Raw genomic sequence first — 12,657 nt, 5'->3', positions numbered from 1 at the left:
ATCGGTGTGGACAGATAAGGCAGCTGCCCCTTCCCCAGCGTGTCTGCTGCTGTCCTCGATGCTCCTACCTCAGGGCTCGCCACCACCTCTTCCCTCAGCTCCCACCCTCCCTCCACAGCGCCTCTCCTCACACCAGATATCACACTCCCTCCTCGGGAGGCCTGCCTTGATTTACCCCCATCTGAAACAGCACTGTGATCAGTTACCCTTCAAAAGTCTGTTGACGTGTCTGTATCCACCAGCAGGGGTCACCAGGCGGGGTCGGGGAAGACACGCTGTACCCCGTTTCCCCAGTAAGTATTTTTTTTTTCCAGACAGGGTTTCTTTGTGCCTTTGGAGGCTGTCCTGGAACTCGCTTGGTAGTCCAAGCTGGTCTCGAACTCACAGATGCCTGGGTGTCACATGGCCTCTGCCTAGCCAGGGGGAAGTAACCCTTATAGAACAATTGCCTTTGTTAACAAAAGGTTAAAGTGTTCCTTTGAATACTTTCTACCCCTCCCTAATACCTGTGCCTGACTTACACTGACAAGCATTTGCGGAATGCAACTGATGGAAAATTACAGCTTCGTCTTTACCTTATTTGGTGTATATTTGAGTTGAGACTTGATCGGCATGCTTGTACCGTCCCCTGAGATTCTCTTCCTATAAGAACCATCTCACCCCAAAAATAAACGCTCTTGATCAGCAAAAGTTGTCTTGAGCCTGCTTCCCTTAACCTCTTGAAGTTTACTTTTAAGATCGGATCTGCTCGTGAAGACCCACCAAATTAGTAGCGACCCTCATCACCTCATCCCCGCGGATCGGGGATCCCCTCCGGGGGATCCCCTCTGGGGATCGCAACTGGTGCCCAACGCGAGAAACGAGTTACAGACCACCAATCGGACAGCAGAGGTGCGACGAGTCCGGAGCCCACTCATAAGACGTCAGGTAAACCCCATCCCGGTGGCGCAGAGTAGGGTCAGTCTAATAACCTAGGTTAACACCGCCGTCCCATTCGTCCCACGAAAATGGGGACTAATCAGCAAGGAAGCCAGATTTATTAAAGGAATTCAGAAAGAATTAAGAGATAGAAACATTGAGGTTAAGAAAAAAGATTTGCTTAAGTTTCTGCTTTTTGTCCATGAAGTCTGTCCCTGGTTTGTCATTACCTGCCCCTATTTACGTTATCAAAAAGAAATCAGGCTTGGGGATGCTTTATTTTTGGAAGCCACAGATGTAGTTTTTCTGGATGAATTGTTTTTCTTATAGATGCATCGGTGTGGTATGCTTTTGCATTGATCTGCAGGGTGATTTGAATTTTATTTTTACAAGCAGTTTTTCAATCAAATTCTATATTTGATACAATGTGTTAAAGGTAGATCAGCCTAGAGTCACACAGCTAACAGCTGGGACCCCTGAGTGTCTAGGAGTCCTTAGAGGCTAGGTGGCCTCTCTTGGTGGCCCTGTGGTGGTAGCGCTGGCTGATCACAGGAACGAACCTTCAGTGCCCTCAGCATGGCCCTGAACTCTTGGATTGTTACAAGGATTTTTCATGGGCATTTTGCTACACAGGCAGTGGACAATCCCAGTAGTCCCAGGTATGCCATAAGCAACCTTTCTGTGATCTCTCCCTAACTCATTTTTCACACCTATGAAAAAAGGAATGTGCTCTGAGTAGATGTTACACTCCCTTGGTGTTCATATGCCTCATTTGCAAATGCAAACATTTTGTTTATGTTTTAAACCCTTCCCCAAAGTAACCGTGCTGGCTGGCTCACCATAGACAGTACACGTGTAGCTCTGTCATGGGCATCCTGTGGCAGGCGTGCTGATCCTGTAAATTGCACTGATCTTGTGACAGTTTTCTTTATCACATCCAGCAATGAATCTGCTGTACTCTTTCTTTCCTTTTTTTTTTTTTTTGGTTTTTACGAGACAGGGTTTCTCTGTTTTGTTTTAGAGGCTGTCGGTCCAGCCCGGCCTCGAACTCACAGAGATCCGCCTGCCTCTGCCTCCCGAGTGCTGGGATTAAAGGCGTGCGCCACCAACGCCCGGCTTGCTGTACTCATTTGAAGTGATTGTAAACAGACTCGCAGTGGCAGGAGTGATGTGGATCTAGGACATTGCCTTGCTTCTACGATCCCAACACATTTCAGTATTATATGCTAGAGTGTGCGGACCAGACTCTGCTCTCTCGAGCTCTGTGGACTGGCCTTGTCTGACTTTCCAACAAAAAGTTTCCCACCTCTGAACAGCATGCTCTTTTAGACCTAAAGAAAAGGCTTGAATGTAAACGTATTAGTTAGGAGTCTTTGTGGCACTTTTGGTCTGTTTAGTTTTCTTGTGATCGGCCAGGCCCCCAAAAGTATGTCATTCTAGTTCCATGTGGCCTTTGTCAGCTTGGACAGCATCTGAATGGCCCAGCTAGTGTTACCAGGCCATCGCTGCATTTCTTTAGCCAGTCCTGAACTTAAAGCTGTGAGGTCACTGCTGTGTCACACTGTTGTTTATGATACATCCATGGGTGGCAGGGGCACCTGAAGCCTTGTGACCCTGCTGGGTTCTAAGTCCATGCTCTATTCAGCCCCACACAAACTGTCTGTGGTCAGGGTACTCAGTGTCTGAAACTAAAGGAGCTTTTACACTCAAACCGCTGTGTATGTGTGTATGTATATGTGTGTGTGTGTGTGTGTGTGTGTGTGTGTGTGTGTGTGTGTGTGCGGTCAGTGCCATTACAGAGCCTTCACTTTGTGTCTTTGGATTTGTTCTGCCATTTTATTGTCTCTCAAGTTGAATGTATCGGCTTAGCCAAATCACTACAGAAGGTGGTTTCTTTTTTTCTTTTTTTGGTTTTTCAAGACAGGGTTTCTCTGTGGCTTTGGAGACTGTCCCGGAACTAGCTCTTGTAGACCAGGCTGGCCTCGAACTCACAAAGATCCACCTGTCTCTGCCTCCCGAGTGCTGGGATTAAAGGCATGTGCCACCAATGCCTGGCCCAGAAGGTGGCTCAGCCTGGAGACAGCCCTGCCCCTGCCTGGTTTGCTTTCCTATTAAGTGTAAGAAGGCATCCTGTCCCCTGCTTGCTTACAAATGGGTTGAAAGTGGCTTCCGGCTCTGTCCTCCTTTTTGGACACTATAAACTCATAAAGGTGCTCCATCTCTGACTCTCGTACAAATAATGTATTTTCAGCAGTTGCGAGGATTCAGATAGTGCAGGCGTGGCTAGCCTTGGACTTGACCCTGTGTGTCAGTGAAGGACTGAGGCTGTGCTCCCCCTGGACCCTCTCTTTGGAAGTACAGGTCCCCACTGGTGTTGGCAGCGCAGGTCTGACTCCAGGTTTGTTGTGGGGACCCACACCTCTAGCCAGCTCTCCTGTGGCTGTCCACTTTGCTGTCATCCTCTTGCATCATGGCTCTGCCTGCATCCCCTTGGCCTCCTCTTCTTAAAATTTCCTTGGGCTAATTTTGGGAAGTCATCGCAAGCTCCCAGATTCCTCCACTGGTTGGCTTAGGAAACCTTGAGGACAGTTTTACAGTGTCAGGAAGGCAGGTGCTTGAGTGTAGAGGGGTACAGGACGGCTCTGTCAAATGTTATCTCTGTATGCTCCTCCCCATCTAGTTCTAATGCATTGTAGACGGTGTGTGTCACCTTGCATACTTTTGGCTTGGACAGCGCACTGCCCTTAGAAGTCCTCACATATTTCTCTGTGGAGAAGCAGAGGCATGCAGTGTGTGTATTTGTGGCACCCCAGGTTATTTGGGTCCTCTGACTTGGCTGAGGGTTTGGTGAGAATGCAGGGAGACACAGGCATATGGGCACCAGCACAGGGCCAGCCTTCCCTCTCATGACCCTTGTGAGGGACACCAAACAACCAAAGCCCTGGCCGGCCACTGCAGTCCTATGACAGCTAGCCCCTCTTTTTTGGATACATTTTCCATCATCCCCTAACAAGGTTCTAGCCACGTATCCCCATTTAGTACTTCAGCTCCTTATACAAGGCTGTGAAGTGTTGGGGGAAGTCCTGTGCATTTGTCAATAAAGACGGTCTGGCCAATAGGAATCTAGATAGGTGGGACTAGGAGTCCAGGAGGATTCTGGGAAGGAGAAACATAGAGAGAGTCAACATGTGACACCATGGGGTAGGAGCCTGGAACTATTCTCCGGTAAGAGACATACTTAGATTAACAATTACAGGGTAATTACTTAAGTCAGAGCTAGCCAGTAAGAAACAAGCAAGGCCAACAGCTTCATAATTAATACAGTGTCTTGTGTGTTTATTTGGGGACTACAAAGCGGCAGAGCCCAGGCAACTGGCGGGAGATAAACCAAAGCGGCTGGCAAAGAAAAAAGCTTCCCTTAACAGTGAAGCCTCTGTTAAGCTTTTTGGTTGCCAACCCACTAAGGTTATTGTTCCTTACACCAAGCCGGAACTACAATGGCTGATGGAAAACCATCAAGAATGGTCGTTTTCAGCCGGGCGTTGGTGGCGCACGCCTTTAATCCCAGCACTCGGGAGGCAGAGGCAGGCGGATCTCTGTGAGTTCGAGGCCAGCCTGGTCTACAGAGCGAGTTCCAGGACAGCCTCCAAAACAATACAGAGAAACCCTGTCTCGAAAAAAAAAAAAAAAGAATGGTCGTTTTCCCCTCAGGGTTTTCAGGCACCATGGATAACCACTATATCCCCCAAACAAACTGCTTCAGTTTTTGCGCTTGCACCCTGTTGTTTTTCCTAAGATTACCAAACTTCAGCCCATTCCTAATGCCTCCTTAGTTTTTACCGATGGCAGCTCTAACAGCATGGCCGCCTTTAAGGTGGACGGCGTTATTCATCGAGTGCCCACACAGCACACCTCGGCACAGCTTGTCGAACTTGCTGCAATTGTTAAAGTTTTTGAGTTAGTTCCCCAAACTTTTAATTTGTATACAGATAGCTGCTACATTGCAGCGCCCCTTCCTCTTTTAGAAACAGTCCCTTATATTAAGCCTTCCACCCCTGCATCTGCCCTTTTTGCTAAGATAGGGGAACTCCTTTTACTTCGCACCAACCCATTTTTCGCTGCTCACATTAGAGCGCACACTGGTCTTCCTGGCCCTCTGGCTGAAGGAAATGATTCAGTCGATAATGCTACACACGACTCCTAGCTGTTCTTGATCAGTCTAACTCTTTAGAGTTAGCACATCAGGCTCATAGATTACATCACCTTATTGCACTTAGGCTGCAATATTCCATCACTCGTGAACAGGCTGGAGAGATAGTTAAATCGTGCAAAGCTTGCCTCTCCCTTTTGCCTGAGCCTCATACAGGAGTCAACCCCCCGTGGTCTTGTGCCTGGTGAGCTTTGGCAAATGGATGTTACTCATTATTCTGCCTTTGGCTATCTCAAATATATTCATGTTACGGTGGATACCTTTAGTGGCTTTGTTTGTGCCTCTCTCCAAACAGGAGAGGCCGTCAAAGATGTTACTGCCCATATTTTACATTGTTTTACCAGTATTCCTGTCCCTATCGCCATTAAAACTGACAATGGCCCAGGGTACATTAGTTCTAAATTTAAGGATTTTTGTACAAAATTTGGCATTACCTACAAAACAGGAATTCCCCTTAACCCTCAAGGACAGGGAGTTGTAGAGCGAGCTAATCAGACCTTGAAAAATATGCTCTTTAAGCTTTCTTACGAAAGTGAAACCCTGTACTCTCGCAAAGGCAAGCATCACCTGCTTTTAAATCATGCACTTTTTGTGCTCTATTTTCTCTCTCTGGACAACAATGGCCGATCAGCTGCTGATTGGCTCTGGCACCCTACCACCCGTGAAAACTTTCGACAGGTACTCTGGAAGGATGTGCACACGGGCCAATGGCTCGGTCCTCACCCAGTCCTTATCTGGGGAAAAGGACATGCTTGCGTTCATAACACCAGCAATGGAGAAACGCGCTGGCTTCCAGACAAACTGGTCAAGCTTTACAACCCACCCAGGGAAAGAGCCCCTGAGGAATCTCTTGTTTTCTCTTTCAGATGCTGTTGATAACAAAACTCCCAGTGAAGATAACACCACATCGCCTGCTACTTCTTCCATTTCTCCTTTTGATTTTTAGTTTCCCTCCTTACATCCCTGCCAATCCCCTTTGTTCACACAGTTGGTGCAACCTCCTCCATATCCAGTTTACGGCTGCAGGAAAAAGGTTCCTCTGGGACGGTTCCCGAGACGCTCACTGGGGTCTACGCCTATATGTTTCTGGCACGGACCCAGGCCTCACCTTTTCCATTAGACTGTTGAAAGAAATCCCTTCCTTTCGCCCTATTGCTGTTGGCCCCAATCCTTTTTTATACCCCTCTGGTGGTGGCTCATTCCTACCGAAGGCTGCCGCCCCTCGCCCTCATCCTAATCTCCATTCTCCAGCTCCCGCTGCTGCCACCACTGTTTATCAACCCACCATGCCCGCAGGTCCAGTCTCCACCGCGGACCTCATCCTTCAGATGGTCAACGCCTCAGCCCAGGCACTCTCCAACACCACCTATGAGCGCTGCTGGATTTGCTATTCGCCCATCCCTCCATTCTACGAAGGAATTGCAGCCTTCGGCTCACCCATCTACACCAACGACACCAACCTGCTTCGCTGGGGCACGCAGCCACAACCACGCGGCATGACCTTAGGACAGGTCGTGGGATCTGGACTCTGCCCTTTGGGACCACGTATGCTTCCTCCCACCCCGCTGTTGGAAGCCTGTACTCAAACCATGCAAGTTGCTGCTCATGCTTCCTTCCTTATTGCCCCCAACCTCACCTTTTTTGCTTGCTCCACAGGGTTATCCCTGCATATTATTGTAGATGTTTTTCTTGTGCGCAAGGACTACTGCGTCCTTGTTGTACTCGTGCCCAAATTGACTGTTCACCCTGAATCTGATTTATTACCCCAAAGCGATCCAACTGTAACTCTCTCTCACCGAAAAAGAGAGTCGGTCACCGCCCTCACATTAGCCATATTGGTTGGGTGCAGCAGGAGCTGGCACAGGAATTTACTCCCTACTCCACACAAAGGACTCTGTTAATGCTCTAACCCGCACTGTTGTTAGAGACATAGACGAGCTAAAAAAGAAGTTTAGATTACTTAGAACAAACTGTTGGTTCCTTAGCTGAAATGGTACAACAAAACCGTCTCGGTGTCGACCTCGCCTTTTTGCGGGAGGGGGGAGTTTGTGCCGCCCTTAAAGAGGAATGTTGTTTTTTTTTTTTTCAAAGAAATCAGGATTAGTTAGAGACAGTATCAGAAGAGTTGAACAGAGTCTGGAAGAAACAAAAAGAAATTTGGATCAAAGTGAATCTTGGTACAAAAATTGGTTCTCTACCTCCCCCTGGCTGTCGACTTTGCTGCCTAGTTTGTTAGGACCCTTTATTGGCTTCATGTTACTTATTTCCTTTGGTCCTTGGGCATTTCGTCGCCTTACTGGTTTTGTTAAAAATCAGGTTGATGAGGCTACCAAAAATTCAGTTCAGGTTCACTATCAGCAGCTCTCTCAACAAGACCCCGAAGAACCTGAGGCTGTAGACAAACCTACATTCCAGCCTTTGAGCTTTCAGGAGTTTGAGTACCTGGCCAACTGCCCGCGTTCACTCTGCTCCAGGCTGTGGAGATGCTTAAGACGGGGATAGCTTGGTGCCAGAATCTGGGAGCAAACATGGCTCTCTAAACATTGCCGGCAAAAACTTAATTCGTATCCTCTCTCGCCATGTCCAGAACTGGAAGCCCACCAGGTAACCTAAGCCAGGCACTTCACCCAATTGCTCTCTTCTTTTACTATATAGAAAAGGGGGAGGTGTTGGGGACTGCTAAGAACCTTGAACAAAATGGAGTCTGTCAGCCATTTCTTGGCCTTCTGCCTACGTGACTGCGGGCACACATGCCCTTGAGACAAAGGAAATAGCTAACCACGAAAGTTTAATTTACACAGGGTAGCCCACCCGCCTAGCCAGGGGGAAGTAACCCTTACAGAGCAATTGCCTTTGTTGGCAAAAGGTTAATGTGTTCCTTTGGATGCTTTTACCATAATGATAGGCAGAAGTAACCCTTATAGAGCAATTGTCTTTGTAAACAAAAGGTTAAAGTGTTCTACCCCTCCCTAATTCCTGCACCTGACTTACGCTGACAAGCATTTGCAGAATGCAACTGATGGAAAATTACAGCTTCGTCTTTACCTTATTTGGTGTATATTTGAGTTGAGACTTGATCGGCATGCTTGTACCGCCCCCTGAGATTCTCTTCCTATAAGAACCATCTCACCCCAAAAATAAACGCTCTTGATCAGCAAAAGTTGTCTTGAGCCTGCTTCCCTTAACCTCTTGAAGTTTACTTTTAAGATCGGATCTGCTCGTGAAGACCCACCAAATTAGTAGCGACCCTCATCACCTCATCCCCGAGGGTCGGGGATCCCCTCCGGGGGTCGCAATTAGTGATCAGGAAGGTCAGGAATCCCATGACCAGGAGAGAAAAATCTCATTTTCAGGAACAGACAGGTGGGATAACAGGCTGTACTTATCTGGAGTCCTCTTTGAGCTGTGAGAAGTGGATCCAAGCTGTATGACTTTTGATCCTCTGAAGCCTATGTAAATTTTGTTATACAAAAGGACATAAAGGTTATAGGTACAGTAGCATTATCAATTGGTACTGAAATCTACATTGTAGAAAAAGCAGATGTCTGGGTATCTGTATTTTGTCCTAGCAGAAACTACAGATTTGGGCTAGTAGTGTACATTTGTCTTCTGTCCAGGGAGCCAGGTATGAATTGGACAGAGGTATCTTTGGCCTGATGAAAAGCCCTTTATGTTTATACTTAGATGATAACCAAAATAAACCTAAAAACCTTGATCTTGTACTTACATCCTTCGATCCTTATTGAGACATATTAAGGCTTGATTTCTACATAAATAAAATGAGCTACCAAGCTGACTATGGTCTTGTGGATTTGACTGCCTAATGTCAAGCTGACAACCATTAATACTTTTAGAGATCTGAGAAGGATAAATTTTATACAGTCTCTGAATCTATTAAAAAGTGCCAGGTACCAGCCAGGCGTGGTGGTGCACGCCTTTAATCCCAGCACTTGGGAGGCAGAGGCAGGCGGATCTCTGTGAGTTCGAGGCCAGCCTGGTCTACAAGAGCTAGTTCCAGGACAGCCTCCAAAGCCACAGAGAAACCCTGTCTCGAAAAACCAAAAAAAAAAAAAAAAAGTGCCAGGTACCAGTCCATATACAGCCATACCCAAGTCTCCTCTATTAGCACTGGAGGCACAAGTATCAGGAACAGCATCAATCTTTACCAGGCCTGTAAGGTGAGTTTTCTTTCTCTCTGTGGAAGAGGGAAATGGAAAAGACTGACCTTGTTTTGTCTCGGCAAAAGGGGTGCAATCAATTTTCCAGTGTCCAGCAGCTTTGTCCACATTCTGGGCCAGGTCCTGGCAGCAGCAGGTGTCACCTTTGAGCATCTTGCTCACTGGTCAGAGTCAACACAATCCAGGTGTAGGGAACAGGGTGCCTCGTAATCTTCTTTGGAGACTTTGGGTCACTGTCAGGATCTGGCAGTCTGTCTGATATTATAAACTTTTAAATTAACATTTTAAATGCCATGTTCTGCAGGTCTCTGAAGTATTAGAGGTTTGTCTGCCTTAAGCTTAACTGTTGAAAGTGTAAACTTTATTAACCTTTATAAAACTAGAACTTTATACTGTCAGGTTTAGCTTTAAACATTTTTTAAAAGATTTATTTATTACATATACAATGTTCTGCCTACATATCAGAAGAGGCTACCAGATTGAATTGTAGATGGTTGTGATCCACCATGTGGTTGCTGGGAATTGAACTCAGGACCTCTGGAAGAGCAGACAGTGCTCTTAACCTCTGAGCCATCTCATTATAAATATCTTATAAACTTATAAATTGTAAACATTTTAAAAACTGTTCTGAAGTCCCTTAATGTTTTTTTTAATATTGAAAATTAAAATATATTCTAGGCCTTTAAGACCATTATTATCTGGGTGACTGTTAAATTATAAAACTTAGCATTCCTGTGTATAAAAGCATTAACATTTTAAATCTGAATAAAAACTTGTTGATAGGATGGTACTCATAACTTCCATATGGTCACCTTTAGTCAAGATGGTGGATCAGGTATCTCTTTTAACTTTAGTAAAATGGCTACCAGCCAGCCATGTGGCCAGCTTGCCATGTGACTGACTGTAAAACGGTGGCCACCTGCACCACTTTTGTTTTAGCTCTATGCTTATAATAAAACTTAGATTATGACAGAAAATACAGATAGAACTTTTTAACAAAACAAGCATACATAATTTTTGAGAGATCAATTTTTAAAATTTAGCATTTGTAGAAATGAAACATCATAGTAAGCAGTTTACATTTTAGTTATAACTTTAAGGCCATTCCGTTTCTGTGGAAAGACCGGATCTGGCCAAATGGCTTACCTGCTCCAGCCCTGTGTGCTTGAGCAGGGAGCTCTGGTGGAGGGAAAAGCTGGCAGATGGCTCCTCCTCACCTCAAAGGCAGGCCGGTGAGGACGGAGCAGGCTCAGCTGTGAGGGCTGCAGCAGCAGTTGGAGAACAGAGCAGCTGCCTCACTGCATGCTCAGGGATAGGAGACCCTGCTGCAGCATGCTGCAGCATGGCACACGGCGGGAGGGACTTTTGCCCAGCATGCCATGTGTTTAGGGCAGCAAGAGAAGACCCCTGACCTGCACCATGTGTATAGGCAGGCAAGAACAGAGACAGAGGGATAAGATGGGCCAGTGACTAGCTAGGCTTGGCCACAGTCCTCAGCCATAGGACCAACTTATAAAAAGAATTGTTTATTAAAAAATTGGCATGCAACAGCTGTAAAATGTCTATGAGAACCGCATCATCTGGGGGTAGATGATGATCTGGAGCCAGGACAGGGACCAAGGGTGAAGAAGGTGGGAGGGGAGGAGCCGACGGTTTTCTCCCTGCCTTCAGAGGAGGTAGGAGAGTCACAAACGGGGCTGCCCATGTCAGGGGTCTGTAGCCAAATTTTCCCAAATAACAATGTATGCTATCTGGTCCAGGTGTCCATGGGGTGCCTTGTCAAAGACCCGAGCCTAAACCTGTAAGATAATTTCTAGGTTAAAGGTCCCATCCCGTGGCCAGCCCACATCGAAGGTTGGCCACTCAGATGTGCAGTTTATACTGGTTAGAGGCACGAATCTGCACTTCCTTCCAGTGATCTAAAGTAAGGCTCAAAGGGGTGGTTATGGTTTGTCCCATGCTTGAATCAGAAAACTCAAAATACAAAGACAAGTAGACGAACAAGACAAATAACACAATTAAGCAACTCACAACGAGACACGCTGCGCGCTTTCGGCGGAGAACCGAAAGTAAATACTCAGGTCAACAGGAGTAGTGGTCCCGTTTTTTCCCTTTTCAGGCCCATGAGCTCCAAACAATTGAGCTCCCGGATCCCTGGCACGTCTGCCGGGGTGGCGGGGGAGAAGACTGGGCTCGTCAGCCCCTTCTCAAGCCACCCTAGTTACTGAATGACTACTTAGCCAACCTGCTCGGAGACAGATCAACATACATACATATAACAAAGAACAAAGCAGACAGGGTGCCGGCTAGCTTACCTCCCGGTGGCACTGGTGGTTCTGGGGCAGAAATCTCAGTGGGACCACCAATGAAAGACCTCGGCATCAAAGAGCCGGGCACTGAACCGAACCCTCTGCCCAAGAACCAGGGCCAGACCACTGGCTGCAAATGCAAGAGGTGATTTATTGAGTACACAGGCGCCTGCGGATGCTACTGCAACTCCGGTGCAGAGCATACCGGGCTTGCAGGGAGCACAATATTTATAGAGTTTTAATGGTTACATAAGTATCAGCATAGTAACAGGCATTTCATTGGCTCATCTTGGGGGCAGGGGTAGTTCCCACGGACTAAGTTTCCTGGTATTACCTCATGAAAGACCCCGGCACGCTTCAGCAATTATTATCCGAGTCCCATGACTACTATGGTGATCATAGACACAATTGGGGGCAAGGGTAGTTCCCACGGACTAAGTTTCCTGGTATTACCTCATGAAAGACCCCGGCACGCTTCAGCAATTATTATCCGGGTCCCATGACTACTATGGTGACCACAGATCCTGTTTGACATCCTGCCAGCTGGGCGAGGCACCTGGTCTGGGTTTTTTCATTAGGCAATGGCCTGGCCTTGCTTTTCTTTTCCTAGGTGGTCCTGGGTAGGGGTCTTTCATTAGTTCTTCAGTCATTACTGAAAGACCCCAAATTTATAGAAATAAAATATAAGCTTAAACAGGGAGGGCACCCCACTAGAGAACTTGGGAAATGAACAAAGGACCCCATCCCAGGAACTGGCCAAACCACAGAATGGAATGTATGTTTTAGCAACCTTAATTGCAGAAGGGCTGTAAACCCACAAAAGGCCAATTCCGGGCTGCTGACCACCTGTGAAGAACTGACCAGGGTGTCAGAGATGGGCAAACAAGATTCGTGGGAAACAAGGAGATGATAACCACCATTTACTTAGGGAGAGATGATTAACTCATACCAAGGTTTGAGGAATTTACAACGTGTAGGTCAGGAAGACATCTACTTCCCCTGGTCAGTAGTCACGTACCACCCCCCCCCGTCACAAGATAGG

Source organism: Mesocricetus auratus, unplaced genomic scaffold (assembly GCF_017639785.1).
Source record: "Mesocricetus auratus isolate SY011 unplaced genomic scaffold, BCM_Maur_2.0 Super-Scaffold_100038, whole genome shotgun sequence".
In the NCBI taxonomy this organism is placed as follows: domain Eukaryota; kingdom Metazoa; phylum Chordata; class Mammalia; order Rodentia; family Cricetidae; genus Mesocricetus; species Mesocricetus auratus.
This window is presented reverse-complemented; position numbering follows the sequence as displayed.